At 41.5% G+C, this 17,948-nt stretch overlaps 1 protein-coding gene across 2 annotated transcripts in view; it reads right to left on the bottom strand.

Moving 5' to 3' along the window:
• DCDC2 (doublecortin domain containing 2) overlaps positions 1 to 17,948 on the bottom strand; it is a 77,866-nt gene that overhangs the window by 55,054 nt on the left and 4,864 nt on the right. Inside the window, exon 1 of one of the 2 annotated variants that reach the window (XM_060774902.2) lies at positions 4,720 to 4,835. The exons of the other annotated variant lie outside the window; for it this stretch is intronic. The gene's annotated coding sequence lies outside the window, so the exon portion shown is untranslated. Of the gene's footprint in view, positions 1 to 4,719; positions 4,836 to 17,948 lie in introns of those variants that run through there. 2 annotated transcript variants of the gene reach the window in all.

The following is a 17,948-nucleotide window of genomic DNA, read 5'->3' as shown; positions in this document are numbered from 1 at the left end:
GTCCTTCTTATCCATTTTAGAATGTTATGCGAAGTCTTAAATTGAAAGGTCTGGGTTTCATTAACCCTCTACACACACAGCTATGTCCCATAAACCATTTTTTCAATACCTATCCATCTGTGTAACCTTCATGTCCCACTTTGCAATTTCTCCTGGAGAAACATTAGCTTCAGGTTGTTTGGGACTTGCATTGTTGTCCCTCTATGACCATGGATTCAGCATCCACAGACCCAACCCAACTATCTACAATAGGGGTCCTCAAACTAAGGGCCGGGTAAATGACCTTGGAGGGCCACTGGGGGATATTTTTTCCATGTCTGGTTGTCAAGCCTGATAATCTCAAAATTTAGGAAAGGTATAGTTATGGAAACAAATAACATGCTCATCAACAAAGTCAAGAAAAGCCCAGTAATGTGCCTTCTAGATCTATTTAGAGAGGTTATAAATCAGGAAGATAATTATGCCAATACAGCTTTGCCACACTAATAATGGTTCTAGAGAAATGATGGAAAGGAGAAAGAGATACTGGAGAGAAAAAGTAATAGATTATATACAATGGTCAAGGTGTCTAATGGACATAGTAGCTGGCCTTCACATATTTTGGAAAGAAGGCAAAAGTTGACTTTTGAGAATGCTGCAAGGGGAAGTATTTAAGGAACTTATATGGGTAGGTATTACAGGGTACAGGTATCAGAGTGAGCATGGATCGAAGTTCAAGGTGGTGGGTTCACAGATGCGGGGATGGAGGGAATGTATTGTCTACTGTCAGGCCTGTTGCCGGGGGGGGGGGGGGTTAGGGGTTAACACACCCCCCCCGGAAAATGTTCAGGTTAAAAAAAAAACTGGTTTACTCATGAATTTTAACCCCATGCGAAGTCTATGAGACGCAAAAAATTAAGAGTCCCTCCAGAACTGCAAGCACTATCTCAAGCAAATATTGACAATTTATTCACACTGTCATTACTTGCAGCAATAGCCGATGTAGCAAAGCAACCAAGTGGGGGGGGGGGGCGGGTGTTGAATGCTCTCATTAAGGAGGCCAGACTTGGTGGAGGTGGTTCACAGGGACGGAGCTGCAGGCTATTGAAGGCTGCTCTGCCCCCTGCTGTGCTCTTTGCTTCAGTGTGAGCTAGGAGGCAGGTTTCAAACCCCCCCCCCCCAAATTTTCAAACTCCCCCCCCCAAATTTTCAAAACCCCCCCCTGAAATTTTCAAAACCCACCCAAAATTTTCAAACCCCCCCCCCCCCCCCGTCTACTGTGATTGTTACTGTCTCTGTATGTTGTATAATCTGTTTGTAAATCACTGTTTTTCCTACTGTCACTTCTCTCATTTGCTTTACTAATTGAGCCTCTAGGTCAGGGGTCAGGGCCAGATACGGCCCTCCAAGGTCATTTACCTAGCCCTCACTCAGGGTCAACCTAAGTCTGAAACAACTTGAAAGCACACAACAACAACAACAACAACAACAACAATCCTATCACATCAGCCAAAAGCAGGCCCACGCTTCCCACTGAAATACAAATAAGTTTATATATTTTTTAATTGTTCTTGTATTGTTTAAGTGGTTTTTTTACACTACAAATAAGGTATGTGCAGTGTGCATAGGAATTCGTTCATGTTTTTTTCAAATTATAATCCGGCCCTCCAACAGTTTGAGGGACTGTGACCTGGCCCTCTGTTTAAAAAGTTTGAGGACCCTTGGTCTACAACATATAATAATAATAATAATAATAATAATAATAATAATAATAATCTTTTTTTATAACCTGCCTCTCTCCCCAAAAGGGGCTCAGGGCAGCTTACAAAAAAATGACAAACATCCAATGCCCAAAAAGAGACATGATACTACACCTTGTTGATGGGAAGCTTCCCACCGGAGTGGAAATCATCTATCGGACAGACGGCAAGCTATTTAACCTCAGCAGACTGAAAGCCAAAACCAAGGTCACAACAACATCTGTTATAGAACTCCAGTATGCTGATGACAATGTCGTCTGTGCGCATACAGAAGAAGATCTACAAGCCACTCTCAACACCTTTGCAGAAGCATACACAAAGCTTGGCCTGTCACTGAACATCGAGAAAACCAAAGTGCTGTTCCAGCAGTCACCAGCCGCCCCCTCTCCAATGCCAGAGATACAGCTTAATGGCGTAACATTAGAAAATGTCGACCATTTCCGCTACCTTGGCAGCCACCTCTCCACCAAAGTCAACATCGACGCCGAAATACAACACCGCCTGAGCTCTGCCAGTGCAGCATTTTCCAGAATGAAGCAGAGAGTGTTTGAGGACCGGGACATCCGTAGGGAGACCAAGGTGCTTGTCTATAAAGCTATTGTCCTCCCAACCCTGCTATATGCCTGTGAGACGTGGACTGTCTACAGACATCACATGCAGCTCCTGGAACGATTCCATCAGCGCTGCCTCCGGAAAATCCTGCAAATCTCCTGGGAAGACAAGCGGACAAACGTCAGCGTGCTGGAGGAAGCAAAGACCACCAGCATTGAAGCAATGGTCCTCCAACATCAACTCCGCTGGACAGGCCACGTTGTCCGGATGCCTGACCACCGTCTCCCAAAGCAGTTGCTCTACTCCGAACTCAAGAACGGAAAACGGAATGTTGGTGGATGGGCTCAAAGCCAACCTTAAAAACTCTGGCATAGACACTGAGAACTGGGAGGCCCTGGCCCTTGAGCGCTCCAGCTGGAGGTCAGCTGTGACCAGCAGTGCTGCAGAATTCAAGGAGGCACGAGTGGAGGGTGAAAGAGAGAAACGTGCCAGGAGGAAGGCGCGTCAAGCCAACCCCGACCGGGACCGCCTTCCACCTGGAAACCAATGCCCTCACTGCGGAAGAAGATGCAGAGCAAGAATAGGGCTCCACAGCCACATGCGGACCCACAAGGAAACCCATGATGGAAGACCATCTTACTCGTCCAACGAGGGATCGCCTAAGTAAGTAAGTAAGTAATAATAATAATAATAATAATAATCTTTTTTTATAACCTGCCTCTCTCCCCAAAAGGGGCTCAGGGCAGCTTACAAAAAAATGACAAACATCCAATGCCCAAAAAGAGACAAACAACAATCAAGGCAAAACATGAAATAAAATACTCACTATAACTTAGAAACAACCAATACCGAGGGTTAAACTAAATAAACATAATAAACACAAATAGTCAAACCAAAAAGCATAATATAATATGTCACATTAGCAGGCTGAGGTAAGTATCCAATGTCAAGGCAAAGATGTGTGTAAGGTATGCTAATCCTCTTCCTCTCCATAAACTAGATTACACAAATGGGTCTTTAAAGAATTTTTAAAGGAGAGGAGAGAAGGGACCATTTTTATTTATTTTGGAAGAAAGTTCCAGAGGTGGGGATTGGCCATGGAGAAGGCCCCCTCACTTGTTCTGGATGCCAATCTTTGAATCAGTTGCAGCTTCCAAACTATCTTCAATGGCAGTCCTGCGCAGAGAGCATTGCAATAGTCCAGATAGGAAATAACCAAGGTGTGGACTACCATGGCCAGGTCTGGCATCTTGAGATTTGGGCGCAGCTGGCGCACAAGTTTTAGTTGTGCGAAGGTGCTCCTGGCCAGCACCAACCCCTAGGGTTCCAGGGTCAGGGATGAGTCCAGGGTCACCCACAAACTGCGAACCTGTGTCTTCATGGGGAGTGTGACCCCCATCCAGCACAGGTTGTAATTCCACCCCCTGATCTATCTTCTGACTGACCAGGAGTACCTCTGTCTTGTCTGAATTTACCTTCAACTTATTAACTCTCATCCAGTCCATCACTGATTTATTTTTAAAGTCTCCCAAACACATCATGATTTTAGTATTCTGTATATCATATATTTGGGGATTTGGGCACTCATGGATATAGGGATCCTGGAACAAAACCCAGTAGATACTGAGAACCCACTGTACCTGTTCTACCTTGTCTTAAGAAACTTCACTCTTCTATACTGCCCTAGATCCCAGCATCCAATCCCAGATTATCTGCTTAAAACTGGATTATATTAGTTTCCTCTGCTAGATAATGTTGGGTAAACAGACAATCTGGGATGAGATCCTGGGATATAGTGCAATGTAGAAGGGGGCTGAGACCTCTTTTTGAGATTGGGTCTACACTGTAGAATTAATGAGATTTAATCACACTTTAACTGCCATGGCTAGCTGCTATGGAATCCTGGGAATTAGAACTCAGGATCCTATAGTATTGAGCTAAGGGAGTAAGACTGCATTAGTTCTGCAGTGTAGATCAGGCATGGGCAAACTTTGGCCCTCCAGGTATTTTGGACTTCAACTCCCACAAGTGTGGGAGTTGAAGTCCAAAACACCTGGAGGGCCAAAGTTTGCCCATACCAGTGTAGATGCACTCTTTGAAAGAATCATAAGGTTCCCACATTTCCCTTTTCTCTCTCTTCTCTCTGTATTTGATCATCACGAGTCAACACTGGTGCCTCCTTCCTTAGGTGAGACCTAGAGCTACCTTTGGGTCCCTCCTGCATTCACATGCCCGCTAGTTGGTGTCGCTTTCCTTTTACATCTCCCCAAGCAGCAGCACTAAAAGAGGCGCCTCAGAGGGAGAGAAAAAGAAAGTGACCTGAAAGACACAGGTAAGAAAAAGTAAAGGGCACCGAGGGCAAGCCATGAAAGGGGGTTTTAACAGAGAAGAGGGGTGAAACAGAGAAGGGGCCAACAGGTAACAGCACCTGAGTGCAGCAAAGTCCCACCAGTCCTGCACCTGCCTCTGAAGGGGGTGTGTGGCCGCCGCGTCCCAGCTTCATGCTCTGCTCTCCTCTGCTCTGTCCCTTGGCTGCTGGCTGGCTGCTCCTGTTCCCAAAGGGAGGAGGAGGAGGAGGAGGAGGGAGAAAGCAATTGCTTCCCCTCCACACCTCCCAGCTGTTTCTAAGGCAACCCACAGAGGGAAAAGCCAGGGAAAAGCAAGCCACCTCTCCCCATCCCTCCAAAAGCCCCTCCATGGTGCACAGAGCAGTTGCTGGGTCTCTTCCATTCATTTCCAATTTGTGGCAATCCTAAGGTTTATATCCTAAGGCAATATATGTTAAGAGGAAGTTTTACTGTTTGTAGACTTGTAGATTTGTAGATTTTAAATTGTGTTGAATTCTTTGCCTGACTCTGAGGCTGAGAGAGTGTGACTTGTTCACAAGAGTTATTATATTATTATTGTTTGAAACACAAGATGAGTCCACAGCAAATAAGATCACTGCTGGCTGTTGTATTGGATCACATGTCGGACACTTCTCAAGTGTCTAGGACTGTGTGATGTATCGGTGAATAATGCGTGCAGATCCCAGTAAGGTGGCCTTCTGCAGCTGGCAATTTTGTCAGCGCCAATTGTATTTAAGTACAGGCCAAGGTCTTTGGGCACTGCACCCAGTGTGCCGATCACCACTGGGACCACCTTTACTGGCTTGTGCCAGAGTCTATGCAGTTCAAACTTTAAATCCTCATATCGTGTCAGCTTTTCCAGTTGTTTCTCTTCAATCCTGCTGTCGTCTGGGATTGTAACCTCAATGATCCATACTTTGTTTTTAACACAATCGTGAGGTCAGGAATATTGTGCTCCAAAACTCTGTCTGTCTGAATGCAGAAGTCCCAGAGTAGTTTGGCGTGTTCATTTTCTGTAACTTTTTCAGGTTCGTGATCCCACCAGTTCTTTGTCACAGACAGATGGTATTTGTGGCACAAGTTCCAATTAATAATCTGAGCAACGGTGTTATGCTTCTGCTTGTAGTCTGTCTGTCAGATCCCAAATGCAGAGTCTACATTTGGGATCTGTCATCGACTTTTCAATCCTGGCTTTGATGGCATTGGTATTAATGGCTTGTTCTTGGGCTGCCAGAATCAGGCACTCTGTCTCCTTTTTCAGAGTTCCATTTGTGAGCCACAGCCATGTTTTTTCTTTGTCAATTTGGCTCTTAATTTTTCCCAGGAACTGTCCATGGAGAGCCTTCTTTTGCCAGTTTTCTCTTCTGCTCTGGATTGCATTTTTACGGTATTCACTCTTTGTCTTTTGCACTTTAATCAGTTTACTACTATTGACTTCCCTCAATGTTGGTTCTTGACTGCCTTTCACATAATCTGCCAGTGCGTGTTTCTCTTCTTCTACCATTTGTTTCACTTGCAGAAGCCCTCTGCCTCCTGATTTTCTGGGCAGGTAAAGTCTGTCGACATCACTACGTAGGTGTGTAATGAGTAGTGGATTGTCATCAGTTTTCTTGTTTTTTCTGTCCAGATCACCCAGCTCTGTTTGTGTCCAGTTCACAATTCCAGCAGTATATCTAATGATGGGGATGGTGTTGATAACCTTGATTGTATTTCCACCATTTAATTTGCTCTTCAAAACCATTCTGACTCTTTGGACATATTCTTTGCTGACCACATTTTTCACATGTCCATGCTTGAAGTGACTGGACTGACCTTGAAGGAGCTGGGGGTGGTGACAGCCGACAGGGAGCTCTGGTGTGGGCTGGTCCACGAGGTCACGAAGAGTCGGAGACGACTGAACGAATGAACAAAAACAACAACAACAACAACAACAGCAATGCTTGATATTGTCCCAACTGTAGTATGTCCAGATATATTTATAGGCTTCAGGCTGATTTCATTTTATGTTTTGTCCATTTGGCATCTCTATGCCCTCGCTGTGAGTAATTTTCCCTTTCTTTATTATTATTGTTGATGTTATTGTTGTTGTTGTTGGGGAGCTTTTTTGTTGTTGTTGTTCTTTTTCTCTTTCTAAGCTTTATACTTTCTCTATTTGATGTTCTCCCACTTTCGCTGTATTGGGGGGGGGGGGTAGTATTATAGGAATGTATAGGATAATTTACTTACCTGTGTGTCCAATGTTGTTCTTGTTTAATGTCTTTTATGATACTTATCAATAAAAATCATAATAGGAAAAAATAAAAATAGGTTGTTTATTGTGAGCTGTTGGGGAAGGCCTGCTTCCATAAAAAGGTCTTAACGTGGGAGTGAAATGCGAATAGTAAAGGGGCTGAATGCACTTCTTTGGGAAGGGAGTTTCAGAGCCACAGGGCCACCACCGAAAAGGCCCCCTCTCTCATTCCCTCTAACCGTATTTGTGACGGTGGTGGAACCGAGAGAAGGGCCTCTCCTGATGATCTCAGGGCTTGTCCAGACTGATAGGAGAAGATGTGGTCCCTCAAGTAGGCTAGGCCCAAACCTTTTTAGGGCTTTATAGGCTAGCATCTTGAATTATGCCCAGAATCAAACAGGAAGCCAATGTAACTGCTTCAGGAGCTGATAATTCTTTCCCTATATCCTGCTCCTGTCAGCAGTCTAGCTGCTATGTAACATGATTTTTTTTCTTGGCTTACAAATGTCATTTCTTAATTTGTTCTATCATAAAAAAAACATGGGGAAAGTTTATTAAACTGCAAAAACTTTGGGGTTTTTTTGCTGTCTGCACAAAAGGTTAAAAATAGCATATGAAAGTTTAAAAAATGGCATATTGGAAAGTGAAAAAATTGCAGCCACAAAAAAACAAAGTTTCTGGAGTACAGCAACTACTTTCAAAGTAAGTACCACACAATTAAACAGGAAATAATATTTTCAAATGAGGGACAGATTTTGTTTCAAATTTTGTTACATAGTGATATTATTATTATTATTATTATTATGTTTATTAAACCCCACTTTTTCTCTCCACAGAGGAGACTCAAGGCGTCTTACATGAAAAGCATTTCAATACTATTTAAAATCTGGTAATATGCAAACATTTAAAAAGAATTAAATATTTCAATGGCATTAAAAATTCACTGGTAAAATCCATAAAAACAAAGCTAAAAACCACAGCATCCCCTGACTTAGGAGCACCAAAATGTGCTCCAAACTGTGAAAGAGTGTGAAGAATAGCAATGCCGGAAAATATCTACTAAAATGTTATGAACAGAGATCCTACAGAAGCAAACCTACATTGTGCCCAAATATTGATTACACTAAAGCAAGTCATCTACATTTTGACATTATAAAAGTGCTCTGGAAGTGTGAGTTCTCAATTCCCCCAAGATTCCTCTTTGCTGTATATAGAAATAAGCTTTTTTTCATTGTGTGCCTTCAAGACATTTCTGACTTTATAGGGACATTAAGAGGAACCTATCATAAGGTTTACTTGAGAAGAATTGTTCAGAGAGGGTTTGCCACTGCCTTCCTCTGAGGCTGAGAGAATGTGACTTGCCAGTAGTTATGTGGGAGGCATAGTTCTACTACAGTTAAACAGTGAGTTTCAGTGGCTGAATGAGTCTTGAAGAATTATAGTCCAACACTTAAGCTGCTACACCACTTTGTGATATATTTCCTTGGTGTTACAGGAAGTATGGCTGGGCTTAACAGAGAAAGATGAGAAATGGACAGGAAAGAGCAAAAATCAGGGGAGAAGGGGTATGGTGTCACACGTAAAAGAAAGACGAAAAGAAGAGACATAGTTTGGAGTTTGAAAGACAAGGTTAGGGGCCCTAGTGCCTAGTGGATACCTGGTTAGTCTGCTGGTGCCTGCTGAAAAAAGACAGAAGAGATGGCAGTTGCCATAACCTGACTGCTCTTGGATTCCAATGGCTTCCTAACTGTTCCTAACTGTCACCCATAGAAGAACCGGCCCTTGATTATTACTACTATTATCATCACAATTATGATTTTATTATTAAGTACAGCTTGTCTGCTACCCTGAAAGCACTCGCTCCCCTCTGATCTAGGAAGCTAAGCAGGATCATCTCTGGTTAGTTCTTCTATGGGAGAGTCCTCAGCAGGGCCTGTAAAAGGGTGGTTCAGCCAGTGTATTAATCCAGGGCCCAAAGAGCCAAGGAAGAGACAATGAATTTCTGACACAAAAAAGCTTTGTTAATATTTTATCGTCACAATATTTTTCTACAACAGGAAAAATCATAGCTATAAAATGTCATATATTACCATTACCTTTATTGAAAACACTCAATTGAGAATATAAGGTGCATTTAAATACTCAATTCTGAGAGCACACTGAAGCAGTCTTGTTGTGCATATTTCTCCTGGATGACCTGGTGCTATAAGCTGTATTTCAGAAAAGGTTAAAGGTAAAGGGACTTAATGTCCCCTGTGGTTGGTGCTCATATCCATTCCTAAGCTGAAGAGCTAGCACTGTCCGTAGACACCTCCAAGGTCATGTGGCCAACATGACTGCATGGAGTGCCATTACCTTTCCACCAGAGTGGTACCTATTGATCTACTCACATTTGCATGTTTTCAAACTGCTAGGTTGGCAGAAGCTGGGGCTGACAGCGGAAGCTCACACCGCTTTCTGGATTCGGACCTGCGACCTTTCGGTCAACAAGTTTAGCATCTCAGTGGTTTAACCCACTGCACCACTGGGAGCTACAGAAAAAGGCAATGCCAAACCTTGTGCAAGAAAACTCAGTTAAATCCATTGGATTAAAATAAATTGACCGGTGACTTGAAGGATCTCTGTACACAGTATAGACACCATACTTTCAGGAACTAGGATACCAGATTTTGGGTAGATACATGAAACCATGCAAAATAACAAACACTATTGGAATAAAAGACATCTGGCATATATATATATATATATATCTGCTCTAGAGGACCTATAAAATGCCTAAAGAGGGCGTACTTTTTGGAAGTGGATAAATGATGATGATGATGATGTCGCCTGTGATGTTGAAATCCCAGGCAACAGCAGGATTGAAGAGTAACAACTGGAAAAGCTGACATAATATGAGGATTTAAAAATCGAACTGCAAAGACTCTGGCACAAGCCAGTAAAGGTGGTCCCAGTGGTGATCGCAACACTAGGTGCAGTGCCTAAAGACCTTGCCTACACTTAAACACAATCGGCACTGACAAAATTGCCAGCTACAGAAGGTGACCTTACTGGGATCTGAATGCGTTATTTGCTGATACATCACACAGTCCTAGAAACTTGGGAAGTGTCAGATGTGTGATCCAATACAACAGCCAGCAGTGATCTTCTGTGGACCCATCTTGTTGTGTTTCTAACAATAATAATAATAATAATAATAATAATAATAATAATAATGTATTTGTACCCTGCCACCATCTCTTTGTGCAGCTCACAAAGCACTCAAAGGTGCAAACTCACAAAATACAACAAATGCATAAACAATAACACCAAAACAATAACAACAACATAATATCATAAAACTCCATTGGTTAAAATCAATTAAATGCAGAAGCAAACTGCCACGACCTCTCCCATCTTGTCTTCTCCATTAATAACTCTTGCTATTGTAAGCCCACTCTGATGTTGCTTGGACAAATATAATCCTAGTTTTCATCTGTGAAATGTTGAAGGTTATGTTGTGTGTGTCTAACCTGAGACACACATGCCATCAAGGGGCTCACAAGTCCAGTTAAGCCTACATCTTACATTCCACTTTGGGACTGTGACTAATGCATATTTGGGACTGTGACTAATGCGGTAGCACTATAGGTTAAATCGCTAGCTGCAGAAAAACTGCTGATCAGAAGTTTGGCATTTCAAAGTCGTGGGTCAGGGTGGGCTCCCGCTGTTAGCCCTAGCTTCTGCCAACCTAGCAGTTCAAAAACATGTAATGTAAGTAGATCAGTAGGTACTGCCTTGACAAGATGGTAAAAAAGTGCCCATGCAGCCATGCTGGTAATCACAACCAGTAGGGTCTACAGACAACAGGCTCCTAGGCATGGAGAATTGGAACAAGAACAATTCCCCATGGTCAGAGTTGAGCATTGTCTCAAGACACCAAAGATGGAAAGGGAGACCTTTGACTTTGTGTATTATATGCCATTGTTCACTGTATAAAATACATTGAATGTTTGCCTATATGTGTATACTGTAATCTGCTCTGAGTCACCTCGGGAAGATAGAGCAGAATATAAATCAAGCATATTATTATTATTATTATTATTATTATTATTATTATTACATTAGCACTCATCCAGAATGCCCACCACCCTTTTGCTCACAACTTTTGAACATTTTGGTTGGTCCCCAGTATTGATTGGTCAGCAATTTTGGAATTTTCCTAGTATGTCAACACGTCATTGCTTTTTGTTTGCTTTTCCTGCTCCAGTATGTCATACCTTCCTAGATGTGGGGAAAGGTTGAAATGAAAATGTTAAAAAACACTTTTGGAACGTACCTTTGTGATGCAATGAACAGGATGCATTTGAGACAAAATGGAATGTTATTTGTGTGAGAAGTAGTAATAAAGCTTAATTTGAGAGTTAAATTTTATACGAGAAAAGGTCAGATATAACTGCTGTAGGTCACAATCCTCCAGACATTATTAAACTATAAGTTTCCAGCCAATATAGCTTTATGGTAAGGAATTCCAGGTACTCAGATATACTGTAAATGTATAAACTAATGTTTGCATTCCTTTTAATTTTAGGTAAAGGCAAAGGTTGCCTTTGACATTAAGTCTAATCGAGTCCGACTCTGGGGACTCAGGCTCATCTCCATTTCTAAGCCAAAGAGCCAGTGTTGTCCATAGATGCCTCCTAGGTCATGTGGCCAACATGACTGTATGGAACGCTGTTACCTTCTGGCAGAAGTAGTACTTATTGATCTATTCACATGTTTTCAAACTGCTAGGTTGGCAGAAGCTCACCCCATCCTGTGGATTCGAAATGACAACCTTTCGGTCAACAAGTCCTGCAGCTTAGCGATTTAAACCACTGAGACCAGTGGTATTTAATAGTATTGTCTATTTAATTAAAAATTGAATCATATACTGCTTCAGTGGTGTTTTGTTTTGACCTTATACCAGAACTTTCCAAACATTTCTTGTTGGAGACACATTTTTTAGACATGCATCATTTCGTGACACAGTAATTCAGTTTTACTGGCAAACTGAAGGTTAAATCAATCCCTTATAAGACATACTGACACATACATAAATTGGAATAATGAAATATATGAGGCCAGAATATATCTCAGGAATGCCTTTCATTTATATATTTTATAAAATATATCCATTTCCAAGATTAGGCTGATTTTCTATTATATTTGTGTGACACACATACACACTACAACTGACACATGAACATGTTTTGACACAGCTTGAAAAGCTCTGCCTTATATCATAAGCTGCTTTGGTATGTATGTTGTTGTTTATTCATTCAGTCGCTTCCTACTCCTCGTGACTTCATGGACCAGCCCACGCTAAAGCTCCCTGTTGGCCGTGGCCACCTCCAGCTCCTTCAAGGTCAAACCAGTCAATTCAAAGATACCATCCATCTTATCCTTGGTTGGCTCCTCTTCCTTTTTCCTTCCATTTTCCCCAGCATTATTATCTTCTCCAAGCTTTCGTGTCTTCTCATTATGTGGCGAAATACTTCATCTTTGCCTCTAATATCCTTCCCTCCAATGAGCAGCCGGACATTATTTCCTGCAGTATGGACTGGTTGAATCTTCTTCCAGTCCAAGGCACTCTCAGAATTTTCCTCCAACACCCATACTGAATCCCATACTGGGAACAAAATTACACTATATCGATTTAAATGAATAACACTGTAAAATGTAGTTGGAAAAAAGATGAAGAGGACCATATGCTACCCACCCTTGCTAGAGGGAAAAATAAAATATGTTCCAAAATAGTTGAACTGAGTCTATTTGCAGCTTCTCCCATAAATATTCCTTTGAACGTCATCAATCCACACATTATAATATTTAGTTGTTTTGATGAATAATTTATAAAAGTTACAATATACTGCAAAAAAAATTAAAGGTGACATTGTCATGAATTGCCATCGTAGTTCAAGCACATGATAGTTCAAAGATAGTGAATGAACTACCTTAAAAATGTTTCCTGTTTAAAGGTCTGCACTATAAAAGTACTTTTCATAACAATCTTAAAACTTTGACCTCCCAGTAAAATTCACACTTGAAGCAAAATATGGGGTGATCTAGCAGAACGTTTAAATATCTCAAAACTAATACTCTTTCTTTACTGGCTTGCACTGCCCAGAGGACATTACTAAGCCTCAATGCCTCTGTTGCTTGTCTGTCTTTTTAAAAACAACTCTGATTTCAACACACAGGATGATAAAAGCACATAGGAATTTTTCTTCTTTTTATCTCAGCATTCAGGAAGGAAGAAAAAAAATGCCCCCCTGCTGTGAGCTACAAAGCGGGTGGTTAACCATTACAAAAAAAGTAATTTGTAAGGCAGCTGCATTTGATGTATTACTGTTACTGGTTAACACTAGTTGTGTGGGGTTTTGTTCCAATTTTACCCCAATTTATAAATGGGAAAAGGCAGTATTCTAATAAATGGGAAATTAATAAATATGAAAAGGCAGTATACTTTAGGACATACTATTTTTCTAAATAACAGTGTACAAATGGCAAATGCTTGATGCCAGCATTCCTTAATTTTATGTGCTTTGTTATTAGTAAACTAAATTGGTTAGACCAATGTTAGTAATTTGAGCTATCATACTAATGGGGCATCCTACCTTGAAGAGATAGTGAATAATGTGTATATTACATTGTTTGGCACTGAAAAACTGTGTGAATACTTTCAAGGGAGAATTGCCCCAAATTCCTTCATGTCCTGATGTTGCCCACCTGGGAAAGTACAGTAATAAGGTTGCCAAATTGAAAAGGGGGAAGGAGAAACCCATGGTCAACAATTTCTAATGTCTGATACTGAGCCCAGTGCTTGGACTCCACTCCAATCAAACTTAATGATAATATAAATCAGTGGTTCCCAACCTTTTTTTGACCAGGAACCACTCTCCAACATTAGTACCAAAAGGGTTCCGAATTTGTTTTTGGTCAGCTTTAGATTTGGTTTGGTTATTTGGGGTGCTAATTCCGAAAATTGCATTGGATAAACCACATCAGCTCTAGTTTCTGATACAGAACATATGCCATCCAGTAGTTGCCGTCTGCTCACCCACAGAACACCATATTTAATTAGCCTCAGCACTATAAGAGGGTTTTGCAAGACCAATCACTCTTGTTGCAAGGGTGTAGTACTGGTAAGGATGTGGGCCATATTTTAGTTCTTGTGGACCACAGTTTGGGAACCACTGGTTTTAAGACTAGTGTTCATTTCTGGAATCTGAGAGCTGTTTCTCTGTTTCAGAGAAGTCTTCTTTGCTTATCTTGTGACTTGCCCAAGGTAATTCTATGGGTTTCATGGCCAAGCAGGGATTTGAACCCAGATCTCCAGAGTCATACTCCAACACTCAAATCACTACACCACACTGGCTTTCCACTAACCCACTAGCAGCAGTTTATTGGACTGGGACTTTGCCCCCAGGTTCTGGCCTTACAAGTGGGTGGAACGTCAATACAGGAAATAAAGATGTGGCGATGAGGAGAAGAGGATAGTGGTAGTGTGTAGCTGAGTACTTTAATATTTAAATATGAGAGAGATTTGTAAGAGAGAGGTTTGACTTTTAAAATGCTTTGTATGTGACACTTTAATATGTGTAACCTAATACCATAAACTGAATCCTGTTCCAAATTATCTTCAGCCGTCTTCCTTGAAGTAAATCTTCACTTCAGTAACTTGACACAAGTCTTTGTTGTAAGAAATTGAACAAAGAAATATTTATTTAAGTATTCTCAAGCACACAAAGCGTACTGGTTACACAGTATTTTCTTCACAGTACTTCTATATAGTTGCAGTTAACTGTTAATCTCATGAACACTTGAAACAGTTTCTATATAACTTCCAGAATGGCTTATCTTTTTGCCAGCCTGGTTCAGTAATTTCCTTCACTCTAAAATATAATTCTTTCTCAGTCTCCTGACTGGGTAACTTTAATCTTGTGGTTTCTTCACCTTAGTAATAGGCTAACTGTGAATTTATTACTCAAAAAACAATTTCCTCCTCAGTCCCACGGACTGACACTTAGGCACACTTTTATTTACTTCAGCTCTGCCACTGAAGAAACAATGTAATACTGGGAATTCCTTTCCTCTAGCTTACAAGCGAGATTCTAATTCAGAATTAACACTCCAAATATCAAGACTGAAAACCTAAACTCCTTTGGTCCAGCTCTAACACAGCTAAAACCAACATTCCTTTAGCTCACCTGGCTAAAGACTGGCTAACATTTTAAAATGTCCACTCTTCTGTTGGCAGCTAGCTCCATCCCTTTTCTCTCCCTAGCTCTGTTGAAATTGATGCATTTCTACTGCAGGCTTCATTACTATGGCAACGCATAAACCAAGCAGCTGTAGTTAAGGCTGGCCTGCACTTACCCTATACTAACATTAATAAACATATTCAAAACTTATATTATAATTAGCTATTTTATTACAGTGGGCATTTAGGCTGTACTTCTTGTAGATGTTATTTCATGAAAATTCTGGGGAAAGGAGCACATAAAACTTGGCTAAAGAAGATTCCGCTAAATACCAGCACTGAAGAGAGGAAACAAAAGTATTATGAAAAATCTCTAGGGTCACAGCATTTTCGAGAACACAGCCCTCTGGAGGACCAGACAGTGGAAAAACAACATTACAAAATATTTCAGCAACCAACTAAATTGTTGCCTGCTATGAAAGTTGAAGGAAACCCAACCATGCAGTTTTGAAATATCTAATGCAGGGGTCCCCAAACTAAGGCCCATGGGCCCTCTAAGGTCATTTACCCATTTACCTTAAACTTTAGACTTAAGATCACTCTCAGTCTGATATGACTTGAAGGCACACAACAACAACAACAACAACAACAACAACAACAACAACAACAACAACTCTAATTAACTTGACTATCTCATTAGCCAAATGCAGGCCCACACACTGAAATGCTGGTAAGTTTATTTTGTTTAAAATTGTTCTTCATTTTAAATATTGTATTATTTTTAATGTTTTTCTGCACTACAAATAAAGTATGTGCAGTGTGAACAGGAATTCATTTTTTTAACTATTGTCCGACTCCCCAACAGTCTTAAGGTCTATGGATTAGCCCTCTGATTAAAACGTTTGAGGACCCCTGGTCTAAGGCCAGTAATTCCTACTTCTAGAATTGACAGGGTGGTAGGGAAAGAAAGCTTACTTTAGCCTGACAAATAGATCAGTTTGAGACTGGATTTTGTTTATATTCATCTAGATCTGTCCGGATCAATATCCCTGCCAAGAATGTATTGGCACTGGTTAGCATACTTTGCATGTGATTGTGTGACACACTTGTACTAACTTTTCTGTATGCCGTGCCTTCTGCAACAGATTCTCAGTGTCCTGCAAGAGTAAGCAAAAACACTTGACGGAGGTTGTCAAACTCATTATCATCGAGGGCCACATCTCCCTTGTGGGCTATTGAATCCATGGACAGAGAATCTGTGGATACAGAGGGCTAACTAATTATGTATTTTACATAGCAGTCAGTGCTCTGTAAGGAGCCACCGTGGTGTAATGGGTTAACCCTTGTCCCAGTAGGACTGAAGACCGACAGGTCAGAAGTTCGTATCTGGGGAGAATGCAGTTGAGCTCCCTCTGTCAGCTCCACCTTCCCATGTAGGGACTTGAGAGAAGCCTCCCACAAAGATGGTAAAACATCAAAACATCCAGGCATCCCCTGGGCAATGTCCTTGCAGATGGCCAATTCTCTCACGCCAGAAGCGACTTGCATTTTCTCAAGTCACTCCTGACATGAAAAAAGTCAATTCTCTTCAGTTTTTACCCAGTTAGGGTCCCCACATGTTATTGAATGATAACTCCCCTCACTTTATATTATCTGTCATGTAGATTGTGGACAATGGAAATCACAACCCACCAGCACTTGTGGCTCTGGGGCTGGGGAAAGGTTAAAGGACATTTTAAAGTCAGACATATCCACACGCCTTGTATATAAATTCCAACCCCACTCTCCTGACTAAACAGAACAAACGGCAGCCTTCTAGATTTAAGTATGAAGTTCAAAATGAAGTTCAACAGTGACAAATGCAAGATACTCCACTTTGGCAGAAAAAATGAAATGCAACGATACAGAATGGGTGACGCCTGGCTCGAGAGCAGTACATGTGAAAAAGATCTTGGAGTCCTCGTGGACAACAAGTTAAACATGAGCCAACAATGTGATGTGGCGGCAAAAAAAGCCAATGGGATTTTGGCCTGCATCAATAGGAGCATAGTGTCTAGATCTAAGGAAGTAATGCTACCCCTCTATTCTGCTTTGGTTAGACCACACCTGGAATATTGTGTCCAGTTCTGGGCACCACAATTCAAGAGAGATATTGACAAGCTGGAATGTGTCCAGAGGAGGGCGACTAAAATGATCAAGGGTCTGGAGAACAAGCCCTATGAGGAGCGGATTAGGGAACTGGGCATGTTTAGCCTGAAGAAGAGAAGGCTGAAAGGAGATATGATAGCCATGTATAAATATGTGAGAGGAAGCCACAGGGAGGAGGGAGCAAGCTTGTTTTCTGCTTCCTTGGAGACTAGGACGCGGAACAATGGCTTCAAACTACAAGAGAGGAGATTCCATCTGAACATTAGGAAGAACTTCCTGACTGTGAGAGCCGTTCAGCAGTGGAACTCTCTGCCCCAGAGTGTGGTGGAGGCTCCTTCTTTGGAAGCTTTTAAGCAGAGGCTGGATGGCCATTTGTCAGGGGTGATTTGAATGCAATAGTCCTGCTTCTTGGCAGGGGGTTGGACTGGATGGCCCATGAGGTCTCTTCCAACTCTTTGATTCTATGATTCTATGATTCTAAGTATATTAAAATTCCCATTGGCTCTAGTGGTGAGGAATACAGGAGTTGTAGTCCAGCAGCTGGAGGGCCACATAAAATGATGTGGTGGGTCTTGGGTTTGGCACGTGGTTTAAAACACTGCCTCACCGGGACAATTGACAAAGTAATGTTAGACCTTCCGGGAAATTGTTTTTATGTCCCATGGAAGACACATATAAATAGGACCAATTCAGCTTTGAAGTAAACT

Source organism: Anolis sagrei, chromosome 4, assembly GCF_037176765.1.
Source record: "Anolis sagrei isolate rAnoSag1 chromosome 4, rAnoSag1.mat, whole genome shotgun sequence".
Taxonomy (NCBI): Eukaryota; Metazoa; Chordata; class Lepidosauria; order Squamata; family Dactyloidae; genus Anolis; species Anolis sagrei.
This window is presented reverse-complemented; position numbering and strand designations above follow the sequence as displayed.